Genomic DNA, 13,044 nt, shown 5'->3' on the forward strand with positions numbered 1-13,044 from the left:
TCTGTTTGTGACTTGATAAAATCCACTGCGTGGGCGAAACGTTGTCAATAAAGGATAACATTATACTGCTTAAGTGTTTATATTTCCATTGTTTCGGTATTTTATACCATTCATTTCCATCGTGCCCCTCTTAACTACACAAGAGAGTAAACTTCTATACCTCTACAGATTATAACTGGATGCTAACAGATCCACACTCAGGCTTTCATGTCATTTAATCTCCAATTATTCGGTTCTGGAACTGATCCCGCAGTAGAATCACTGGAAATAAGTCACTCTGTCTGACTTTTTTGGGTTATCCCATATTCTTTACACATATCCTGCTATGTATGATAATCTATGTAACTGTGTTTGTGTATACCCGAATAAACTTACTGACATAGCCTCCTTCACTTCCACACCCTCGATAGGGACTCCCAAGTGCCAGTGCTGACTTGTACCACATTGATGACTTCCCTACTATCCTGCATCAACGGAATGGCAAAAAAAAAAAAAAAATTCTGATCACCAATGTTTCTCGTAGTATCCGCCCCTTGAGTGTCCCACCGTCCATGTAATACTTTCTTGGTACACTTGATGTAATCTTCCGCAAATAATTTTTGTAGATCGTGATGGAGTTGTCTCCTCCTGGTCCAACTCCCTTACCTGTTTACATAAGGACAGGACAGTCGTCTTCTCTCGTCTCACTCATTGACTCATACCCGAAGTACACAATGCATCTGACTTTAAACATATTCACTCTACATGAAATTAAGGAGCGGGTAAGGTTAAACCCATGGCTTTGAAAGGACTTGAGCTAGAGCACAACACAACCACGCTGGTGTGCGACTCGTCTGTAAAAACTGCATTTGTGGTCATGGTTGTGGCCCACGCTAACCTCCCTATTGCGTATAGAAATATACCTAGTTGCATGAATCTTACTAAAACCAGCTGCCTCAGTGGTTAACGTACTGGCCTGTAAGTTTTACGACTCACTTGCCACGGGTTCAAACCCCACCCATTCCCTTATTTGTTTGCAATCGTGTTATTATGATTTCGTGAGTCATAAATACACAACACAATAATCCCATCCCTCCTCCCAAAAAAAGGTAGCAATTGCAGGCCTCGGCTAGTTAACTACCTAGTTGCAATCTTGCTAACCCTTCTTATATGCACAAGCATATATGCGCAAACATACACATATGTATATATATATATATATATATATATATATATATATATATATATATATATATATATATATATATATATATATATATATATATATATATATATATATATATCCACAAGTACTCATCCATAATCTTAAGTATAAAGATATACATGCAATACATACGCACGTATTTACTTGTAAAATAACCACTGAAAAAATAATGAACTTCCAAGCGCTTTCGTGACTTCTCACATCGTTTAGCATACCGTGATATCTCCTGTTTACTGTGATACTGCCCAAAAAGGTGCACATGCCTTCATATGCACATATGTACGTACAGGCACGTCGAAATGTACACACATACATGCATGCACACAAAAATACACACATACATATCTCTAAATTTCACATCATTAAAAATTTATTACCACTCTGCGCTATTATCATTACGTGGAATGATGTAGATCCCAGCAGCTGGTCTTATGGAGTACAGGGATACCTGTCTCAGATCCCAGCAGCTGGTCTTATGGAGTACAGGGAAACCTGTCTCAGATCCCAGCAGCTGGTCTTATGGAGTACAGGGAAACCTGTCTCAGATCCCAGCAGCTGGTCTTATGGAGTACAGGGATACCTGTCTCAGATCCCAGCAGCTGGTCTTATGGAGTACAGGGAAACCTGTCTCAGATCCCAGCAGCTGGTCTTATGGAGTACAGGGATACCTGTCTCAGATCCCAGCAGCTGGTCTTATGGAGTACAGGGAAACCTGTCTTAGATCCCAGCAGCTGGTCTTATGGAGTACAGGGATACCTGTCTCAGATCCCAGCAGCTGGTCTTATGGAGCACAGGGATACCTGTCTCAGATCCCAGCAGCTGGTCTTATGGAGTACAGGGAAAACTGTCTCAGATCCCAGCAGCTGGTCTTATGGAGTACAGGGAAACCTGTCTCAGATCCCAGCAGCTGGTCTTATGAAGTACAGGGATACCTGTCTCAGATCCCAGCAGCTGGTCTTATGGAGTACAGGGAAACCTGTCTCAGATCCCAGCAGCTGGTCTTATGGAGTACAGGGATACCTGTCTCAGATCCCAGCAGCTGGTCTTATGAAGTACAGGGATACCTGTCTCAGATCCCAGCAGCTGGTCTTATGGAGTACAGGGAAACCTGTCTCAGATCCCAGCAGCTGGTCTTATGGAGTACAGGGATACCTGTCTCAGATCCCAGCAGCTGGTATTATGGAGAACAGGGATACCTGTCTCAGATCCCAGCAGCTGGTCTTATGGAGCACAGGGATACCTGTCTCAGATCCCAGCAGCTGGTCTTATGGAGTACAGGGATACCTGTCTCAGATCCCAGCAGCTGATCTTATGGAGCACAGGGATACCTGTCTCAGATCCCAGCAGCTGGTCTTATGGAGTACAGGGATACCTGTCTCAGATCCCAGCAGCTGGTCTTATGGAGTACAGGGAAAACTGTCTCAGATCCCAGCAGCTGGTCTTATGGAGCACAGGGATACCTGTCTCAGATCCCAGCAGCTTTTCTTATGGAGTACAGGGATACCTGTCTCAGATCCCAGCAGCTGGTCTTATGGAGTACAGGGATACCTGTCTCATATCCCAGCAGCTGGTCTTATGGAGCACAGGGATACCTGTCTCAGATCCCAGCAGCTGGTCTTATGGAGCACAGGGATACCTGTCTCAGATCCCAGCAGCTGGTCTTATGGAGTACAGGGATACCTGTCTCAGATCCCAGCAGCTGGTCTTATGGAGTACAGGGAAACCTGTCTCAGATCCCAGCAGCTGGTCTTATGGAGTACAGGGATACCTGTCTCAGATCCCAGCAGCTGGTCTTATGGAGTACAGGGAAACCTGTCTCAGATCCCAGCAGCTGGTCTTATGGAGTACAGGGATACCTGTCTCAGATCCCAGCAGCTGGTCTTGTGGAGTACAGGGAAACCTGTCTCAGATCACAGCAGCTGGTCTTATGGAGCACAGGGATACCTGTCTCAGATCCCAGCAGCTGGTCTTATGGAGTACAGGGAAACCTGTCTCAGATCCCAGCAGCTGGTCTTATGGAGTACAGGGATACCTGTCTCAGATCCCAGCAGCTGGTCTTATGGAGTACAGGGATACCTGTCTCATATCCCAGCAGCTGGTCTTATGGAGTACAGGGAAACCTGTCTCAGATCCCAGCAGCTGGTCTTATGGAGCACAGGGAAAACTGTCTCAGATCCCAGCAGCTTGTCTTATGGAGTACAGGGAAACCTGTCTCAGATCCCAGCAGCTGGTCTTATGGAGTACAGGGAAACCTGTCTCAGATCACAGCAGCTGGTCTTATGGAGCACAGGGATACCTGTCTCAGATCCCAGCAGCTGGTCTTATGGAGTACAGGGAAACCTGTCTCAGATCCCAGCAGCTGGTCTTATGGAGTACAGGGATACCTGTCTCAGATCCCAGCAGCTGGTCTTATGGAGTACAGGGAAACCTGTCTCAGATCCCAGCAGCTGGTCTTATGGAGTACAGGGAAAACTGTCTCAGATCCCAGCAGCTGGTCTAATGGAGTACAGGGAAACCTGTCTCAGATCCCAGCTGCTGGTCTTATGGAGTACAGGGAAACCTGTCTCAGATCCCAGCAGCTGGTCTTATGGAGTACAGGGATACCGGCCTCATATCCCAGCAGCTGGTCTTATAGAGTACAGGGATACCTGTCTCAGATCCCAGCTCCTGGTCTTTTGAAGTACAGGGATACCTGTCACAGATTTCAGCAGCTGGTCGTATAGAGTACAAGGATACCTGTCTCAGATCCCAGCAGCTGGTTTTATGGAGTACAGGGATACCTGTCTCAGATCCCAGCAGCTGGTTTTATCAAGTACAGGGATACCTGTCTCAGCTCCCAGCAGCTGGTCTTATCAAGTACAGGGATACCTGTGTCATATCCCAGCAGCTGGTCGTATGGAGTACAGGGATACCTGTCTCAGATCCCAGCAGCTGGTCTTTTGTAGTACAGGGATACCCGTCAGATGCTGCTTCTGATCGTCTTCTCATTACTGCTGTGTTTGTATGTGGGTCGTCTCACCGACTGTGGTAAAGGATAATTTGAGTGACCTGGTTTATTTCAGTATGATGGTTTAGAATCATTCCTCCCTCTCCTAGTATTTCAGTATGATGGTTTAGAATCATTCCTCCCTCTCCTAGTATTTCAGTATGATGGTTTAGAATCATTCCTCCCTCTCCTAGTATTTCAGTATGATGGTTTAGAATCATTCTTCCCTCTCCTAGTATTTCAGTATGATGGTTTAGAATCATTCCCCCCTCTCCTAGTATTTCAGTATAATGGTTTAGAATCATTCCCCCTTCTCCTAGTATTTCAGTGTGCTGGTTAAGAATCATTCCACCCTCTCCTAGTATTTCAGTGTGCTGGTTAAGAATCGTCCCTACTCTCTCACTAGTAGTACAGTCGTCTTAGAATCATTCTTCTCTTTCACTAGTATTACAGTGTGTTGCTTTAGAATTATTCCCTCTCTCTCTCTCACTAGTATTTCCAAGAGATAAATCATTATTATCGTTTTTCTCCTGCGCTCCTGGGAGTGCAATTGAGAAATTTTATGTGTTTCCGATAGTTTATATTTTAGGAGTGAGCTGATATGGGCACTGAATTTTCTAGCTCAGTAATTTCTTTAGTTCTGAATCTTTTTTCATTTACTGTGGTCCCATGAGAAGAAACAAGATGTTTACATCAGGATAGTGACTGAAGAGTGGTGGTACCCTGATTGTTTTAGGAGGCTGGTGGGTTGTCAAGCTGTGTTGTGCATGTGTGTGTGTGGGGTTGAAGCCTCCTGGACCAGCTTGATCGGCATCTATGACTTCTATCCTCGTCTTCTCTGTTTATTCCCATGTTCCTTCATGAGGTTTTATAAGCTTGTTCCTGCTCTGTGTACATTTCAGTTTTGCATTGTGTGACAATGTATTCTATGACTGAGTTATGTCTCTTTTAAACCTGTGATTGAACGTTGCATTGAGTCCGCTGTTTATTCTTAGTGAACATCAAATACCACATCATTACTTTCACTTAATTGACCAGTACGTGATCAGACAAATCGCTGATTAATTTTTTTCGCGATTGGAATTTATGAACGAATGCTTCTGATGAGGGTGTCCTTCGCAAGTGGCACTTCTCCATGGCATGGATGAGGGTGTCCTATCCAAGTGACACTGCTCTCCAAATATCACGCAAAAAACATGGCTGTGTTTTGGTTTTTGAAAGTACTATAAGAATTAACAGTGACTCGCATACCGAGACTTTTTCACTGCAATAAGAAGCACGTTCTTAACAAGCTTTATATATAGTGGTACCTCGAGTTACGAACTTAATTGTTCCAGAAGGCTGTTCGAGTGCCAATACCGAACGAATTTGTTCCCAAAAGAAATAATGGAAATTAGATTAGTCCGTTTCAGACCCCAAAACTACACTTACAAAAATACACTTACATAATTATTCGAGTTGGGAGCTGCTCGTTACTCGAGGCACCACATCTCCCAAGATATTGTTTGTTTCTTTTATCTATGTTCATGCAGATATCTTAGTTGATAAGTAAGATACATGTGCAACAGTTAGGTATCTTTATTCTGAAATATTTTGCCTACACAGTAGGCTTCTTCAGTCGGTTACAGAGGAGGCAGCAGAAGCAGTAGAGATGTAAAGACGATGTAATCGGTCCACCCTTGAAGACGTAGTTTTGAGGTGGTCAGTCCCTCAGGTTAAGGGACTTAGTCTCTTGCTCGCATCACTAATAATTCTTAAACACTAATCCGATACAAGGACATATTCTGAAAAATGTAGAATTATATGCTCAAGTACCTCAGTACCTGAGGTACCACAGTACCTGAGGTACCACAGTACCTCATCCTTGGAGTTGGTGAACAGCACTGTAGTCTTGAAGGAACTGAAGCACAAGCAAGCAAGCAAGGTAAGACCCGTGTGGGTGAAAGGGAGATTTGGACAGAGGAAGATAAGTGGGTGAGAGGAAGTGATTAGTAGAATGGAGAAAAAGTGTCAGGGTTAAGCCCAGGTGCGTAGCGTTGGTTGGCAAGGTAGATGGAATAGATGCTGGGCCAAGCTGACTGCAAGAGCGTGTTTGGCGCAATGGAAGTACTGGACTGAGTTTGGGAGGCAAAGGACATTCACACAGGTGCTGGCACAACGTCAAGGCTGGTTTGCTGCTGTCTGCTTCTCAAATACAATATGGATTGGAGAGTGGGAGACATGGAAGTTGGATTGGCAAAACGGACGACAGGTGACAGGTGTAGGACGTGCAGCAGACGAAGACATTGTCACTGGCAGGCGGGATTCCCCAGTGGAAGTAGGTTATATCAAGGACTGGGTCATATCAAGGACTGGGCCAGTAGTAAGCAAGAAGGTTGTGTTGATGTCCTCTGTACCAAGATTCCATGATGATGTTTCTAAAATGATAAATAAATAATAAATATATTTACTGTACTGTGTTAAAATCATAAAAAGACTAAGAAGGTAAAAAAAACAATATTGAAATAATGAATTACAAGAAAATTGATAGGCCTAGCTTAGGCTACATTCCATATAACATTTTTATTTGTGAAGCCTATGAATGATGCCTACAAGTAAGGAACATCACTTTGTGAATAATGAAACTTAAGTTAATAAAGCAGAGTGATAAAAAAAAATATATATAATCATGATAAAAATTTAAAAGGTTAAAAGAATGACGTACAGGTATACGACTTGTACATGTCGTGCTAACATAAGGTGTCCCGTAGCTGGGTTGGTAGCGCACTCGGCTCACACACTGAGGTCCGTGGTTCGATCCCTGGTACGGGTGGAAACATTAGGACGTGTTTCCTTAATAAGACCCCTGCTGTTCATGTTCATCTAGCAGTAAAATAGGTACCTGGGCGTTAGTGGACTGGTGTGGGTCGCATCCTGGGGAGAAAATAGACCTAATTTTCGGGAAATGCTCAGTAATATGTCACTGATGTCAGCGCTATGGTCTGTATACCTTGTACATGTACTTGTAGTAATGAAAATTATCATTATTATTATTATTATTATTATTATTATTATTATTATTATTATTATTATTATTATTACATATGCCTATTTCGAGGTCCGACCGATTGGTGAGAACGTAACTCGGACGTAAGTCAGGAGGATCTGTAATACTCGCCCACTTATGTTGGCTGAAAGACGGTTCGGTGTTTGACGGTGGAAATTACGATTCTATGCAGTGGAACACCGAAAATTCGGACTGATCGTGGGAGGAGGAGGTGGGATGAAGTTTTTAGTTTACTCGAAAATGAAAATTAAAACCTGAAAAATCTACTAGATTATTTTTTTTTAACTCATCGGCCGTTCGCCACCGAGGCGGGGTGACCTAAAAAACAGAAGAAACACTTTCATCATCACTCACCGCATCACTCTCTTACCAGAGGCTCGCCGACACTACAGTTCAAAAACTGTAATATATATGTACCCTTCCTAGATCATATACAGAAAAAAATCGCGAGACAAAAAGTTCCGGGTGTCCTCGTCTTCCCGTAAATCCCATGTGAGGTATTGATATATCCGCTAATATGCGATATATCAATGGTATATCTATATTCCCATAGAAAATATGATGGGATTTTATGTAAATTTTCAACTCCATCAGATAAATCCATTAATAATTTTATAAAGCTTACAATATAGACGTGTTTTATCATGGACCAGGATATACACAAGATTTTGGGCTATAAATGCTATAATTATTCTTTAAAATAAGGTAAATACGATAGAAATTTAAATACATTTCACTTTGCTGAAGCAAATAACCGAGGCTGTGGCAGCGGCAGGACCAGTGCAGCAATTTTATCTATATTTAAGCAAAATAGAATGCTGTACATTATCTAATGTTTATAGCCAGCAATTCCAGCAAAACAGACTGCAACTTGTCTTAGCATTTCGAGGTAATGTGTGTGCAAAGCGTGTGTGTGTGTGTGTGTGTGTGTGTGTGTGTGTGTGTGTGTGTGTGTGTGTGTGTGTGTGTCTGTGTACTCACATAGTTGTGGCTGGAGGGGTCGAGTCATAGCTCAGTGTGTTAGTTACCATTTTGTCCTAGGCACATGTCGATTAGACACTGTGTGTGTGTGTGTGTGTGTGTGTGTGTGTGTGTGTGTGTGTGTGTGTGTGTATGTGTGTATGTGTAAACATTGAACTGTACTGAGAAAAACTAAGTGCAGAAGTAACACGAGTTTCTTTCTCCAGTGCTCAGTTTAAGTGCTTTCATAAGGATACTTAAGTGTTCCTTATTTTCATGTCAATGCGGAAATTCACCTTAAGGTAATTTCCACAAAAGAATTGACAGGTAAACAGATGCCACACCATCAAATTCCCCTACTGGTGTACAAGACAGAACGAGTCATCCATCATGGTGATACGTATCCCAGTATAGTAAAAAAAATTAATGGCAACTCAGATAAAACAATGGTTTTCACGTATACACATTGTTGTTAAACTGCATGACTGACCAGAGGAAATTCATTAGTTTACTGGATATTTTCTGCCAACTGAATTTCACGAGAGACGTAATTAACCTTAAAAAACCTTAACACTTTTGTAAATGAGAGAAATTAACATATTTTTCTCACCCATGACATGTTTCTCATGATTATATTCCATTCCAACTTTACACGCGTTATATTTCTCAGAGTAATTTGATAATTTCTTTCACTGCATCTGTTCCTTCACTCAACTTCTGTAAATATTTAATTCCGTCTAGAGTGTTGATCTCAGGCTTCAAGGATCATGTCTTAGTACACCTCAGATTTACTCTTCAACTCATATATGGAGTAGGCTTCCACGCCTCTCATACTGCCTCGTAAATTTCCTCACATCCACACAGAGTGTAAGTGCTTTCTAATGCCTCTGTGGTTCATTCGTATGTTGTACGCCCAGCTGTGTCTCATTCAGGTCACTAATGTGAGAAATATTGCTGAATTTTTCCCTTTCTTCATGCCGATGCACAGATTTTTTTGCTCTGTCCTGATTATATGTCATTTTCCGGTACTCTTTGCTCTTGTCTCTGGCCCTGATAATAATTTCATTAATTTTATAGAGTTCAGATGTTTGGTGCTCATGACCTTGAACAAGAATTTACATATTACTGCAGATTATCCTGTGTCAGAATTCATTGGCCAAGTACCACATCAGGAAGGTTGGTCTTATTTCGTGGTTACCACTGGTGACGCCGCCCCCAACTGCTTCAACTTACTTGTTTACAGTATATAAGCTACGAATATGCTGCAGTTTCTCAAGAGTGATCGACTCAAAGCTGAGGGACTCCTTATCTCAAACTTCTCCTCATTTTCCACCAATCATGTCTGTATTGGAGTGAGGAAGCCTCTTGTTGGCGTTGTTAAATCATTCTCACGTTTAATAGAAATCTTAATTGTGGGAGGCTTTGGATTTTGTATGTTGTTTATGTCACAAATTGCTATGTACTGTATTTGCTATATATATATATATATATATATATATATATATATATATATATATATATATATATATATATATATATATATATATATATATATATATATATATATATATATATATATATATATATATATATATATATATAGATAGATATATATATATATATATATATATATATATATATATATATATATATATATATATATATATATATATATATGTATGTATATATATAACAGGGGTCCACCTCTGGTGTAAATTGTGGGACTGATAGCCTCGGAGAAGTGGATAAAAAGGCTTCAAGGAAGAATATTTGGATTTCTTCCTGAAGCCGTTTGAATATTCCACTTCCCCTACCACCCCATCTTTTAATATATATATATTTTTACCAATAGGAATATTTTATTACATAATATGTTACAGAAGATTTAAGAGATACATTGTTGATATAAAGGTGGCATATAAGGTACATGTTGTTACGTGTGTATCACCAATTATAAGGCGAAAATCTCATCCAGCATATATATATATATATATATATATATATATATATATATATATATATATATATATATATATATATATATATATATATATATATATATACATATATATATATATATATATATACATATATATATATATATATATATATATATATATATATATATATATATATATATATATATATATATATATATATATATATATATATATATATATATGCAAAACAAATACTGTGAAAGAATATAGAAATTCGAAGCGCTTTCGTGACTACTCACATTATCAAGGATATATATATATATATATATATATATATATATATATATATATATATATATATATATATATATATATATATATATATATATATATATATATATATATATATATATGTCGTGCCGAATAGGCAGAACTTGCGATCTTGGCTTAAATAGCAACGCTCATCTTATCATATAGGACAAGTGAAAATTCTTGTATGTAATAATTTCACCAAAATCATTCTGAACCTAACGGAAAAAATATATTTGATTGTGTTTGTTTAGTATTAAATTATTGTAAACAAATCTAAAATATATTTAGTTGGGTTAGGCTAAAATAAATTGTTCTTTTTATAATAAGGTTAGGTAAGTTTTCTAAGATTCTTTTGGTGCAAAATTAAAAATTTTTACATTAACATTAATGAAAAAATATATCTTTAAACGTATAAGAGAAAATTTCAGAAAGAACTTAATTTTAAATGAGTTCTTGCTAATTGACTAGTTTTACATATTCGGCACGACATATATATATATATATATATATATATATATATATATATATATATATATATATATATATATATATATATATATATATATATAATATATATATATATATATATATATATATATATATATATATATATATATATATATATATATATATATATGTATATATATATATATATATATATATATATATATATATATATATATATATATATATATATATATATATATATATATGTATATATATATATATATATATATATATATATATATATATATATATATATATATATATATATATATATATATATAGTGTGTGATGGGGTACATCTCTGGTGTAAATTGTGGGACCCATAGCCTCGGAGAAGGTTATGGGGTCCCAAGAATATTTGGGTTTCTTCCTGAAGCCGTGTGAATATCCCGCTTCCCCTACCACCCCATCTTGTTATTCTTTTTCACCAATAGGTATATTTTATTTCATAATATGGTACAGAAGATTTAAGAGATACTTTGCTGATTCAAAGATGGCACATACAGTATATGAAGTGTGAGAGATAATGTCTAGTACATATTGTTACGTGTTTGTCACTGATTATAATGCGAAAATCTCATCCAGCTCCTCAGAGCTGGGGCGCGTGCCCAAAATACAGCAGGCATTACCCCTCTGAACAGCAGCACTGAGTCGCTTAAACAGAAAACTAGCTGGCCTGGGATCCTTAGTTACCCTGATGAGTCTTTTTCCCAGCTCCTTAAGGAACTTAGATGCACTCTTTTCCCATGAGCCAAGGGTCTCTGAGCCTATGGAAACAAACATATAATGATGGGCAAGTTCTCCATATTTTCTAGACTTTTGGGACTCCCTGAAGCTGGCAGCGGCCCCTCCTTCCTCCCTGGTGTATTGGAGAGAGTTATCAGCCAAGGTAGATGCACATGTGTAGTCCTACACCACCTGCTTCCCGTCTGTCCAGGCTTGAAGGGTGATACCATCTGGACGCTTCTGGCTGCCTTCAGATCTGCATAGTTGGGGTGGCTCCCTTACTGCTGGGCATCCGGCTGTCGTGAGGCTCCTCTTGATAATGTTATTAACCTCCTCATGTCTTGCAATCTTTCCCTCGGATTTACGGCACACAAGACCATGGTATCCGAATCGGTCTGCTGCTTCACTGCCACAAATACACCTGTGTTCGGCGAGAATAGGGGGCGGCAAGTCGAAGGGCAACACCAATGCGGATGGCCTGCGTGTCGGGGCGTGTGCCAAGGCTGGAATTGGGAACAGCCAACAGAAAGTCCCCTACCATCTGCGTTGCTTCAGTTGCTAATTTTGTGAACAGTTTATAAATCTAACTTTTGAGTAATATCCATTAAAAATTATGAGAATAATCTTTTATTTCTAGTTTATCTCTGCACCATGCAGACGCGGGTACACTTCATCTACACTACGTAGGTGGTACACTCTCCCTGTTATACACAGATGATGGTACACTCTCCCTGCACTACACAGATGGTGATACCCTCTCCCTGCACTACACAGATGGTGATACAATCTCTCTGCACTACACAGATGGTGATACCCTCTCCCTGCACTACACAGATAGTGGTACACTCTCTCTGCACTACACAGATGGAGGTACACCCTCCTTACACCTACACAGATGGTGGTACACTCTCTTTGCACTGTACAGATGGTGGTACACCCTCCTTACATCTACACAGATGGTGGTACACTCTTCTTGCACTATACAGATGGTGGTACACCCTCCTTACACCTACACAGATGGTGGTACGCTCTCCCCGCAACACAGTTCCCAACTGTTCTTCTTGAAACCCGCGAGCCATTAGTAACAACACTGGTGTTGGTCCATCTATAAAATCGTTCTCTTTTATTTTTCTTTCCTATTTTCTACGAAAGGGGGAAGGGATATATTTCCTTGAATAGAACAAAGGGAAATTGAATAATGGGACTAAAAAGTCAAGTGGTAGTGAAGGTTTCGTGGGAAATCAATTTAAATTTAGCAAATGGCAGGAAGAGTTGAGAGGAGAGAGAAAGAGAGAGAGATGCTGGGAAAAGCTGAAGGAAAGCTAAGATATAAGACGAAAAAAAACTACAAAAAAATCACCTA

The sequence above is a fragment of the Cherax quadricarinatus genome, unplaced genomic scaffold, assembly GCF_038502225.1.
Source record: "Cherax quadricarinatus isolate ZL_2023a unplaced genomic scaffold, ASM3850222v1 Contig409, whole genome shotgun sequence".
NCBI classification, from domain to species: Eukaryota; Metazoa; Arthropoda; class Malacostraca; order Decapoda; family Parastacidae; genus Cherax; species Cherax quadricarinatus.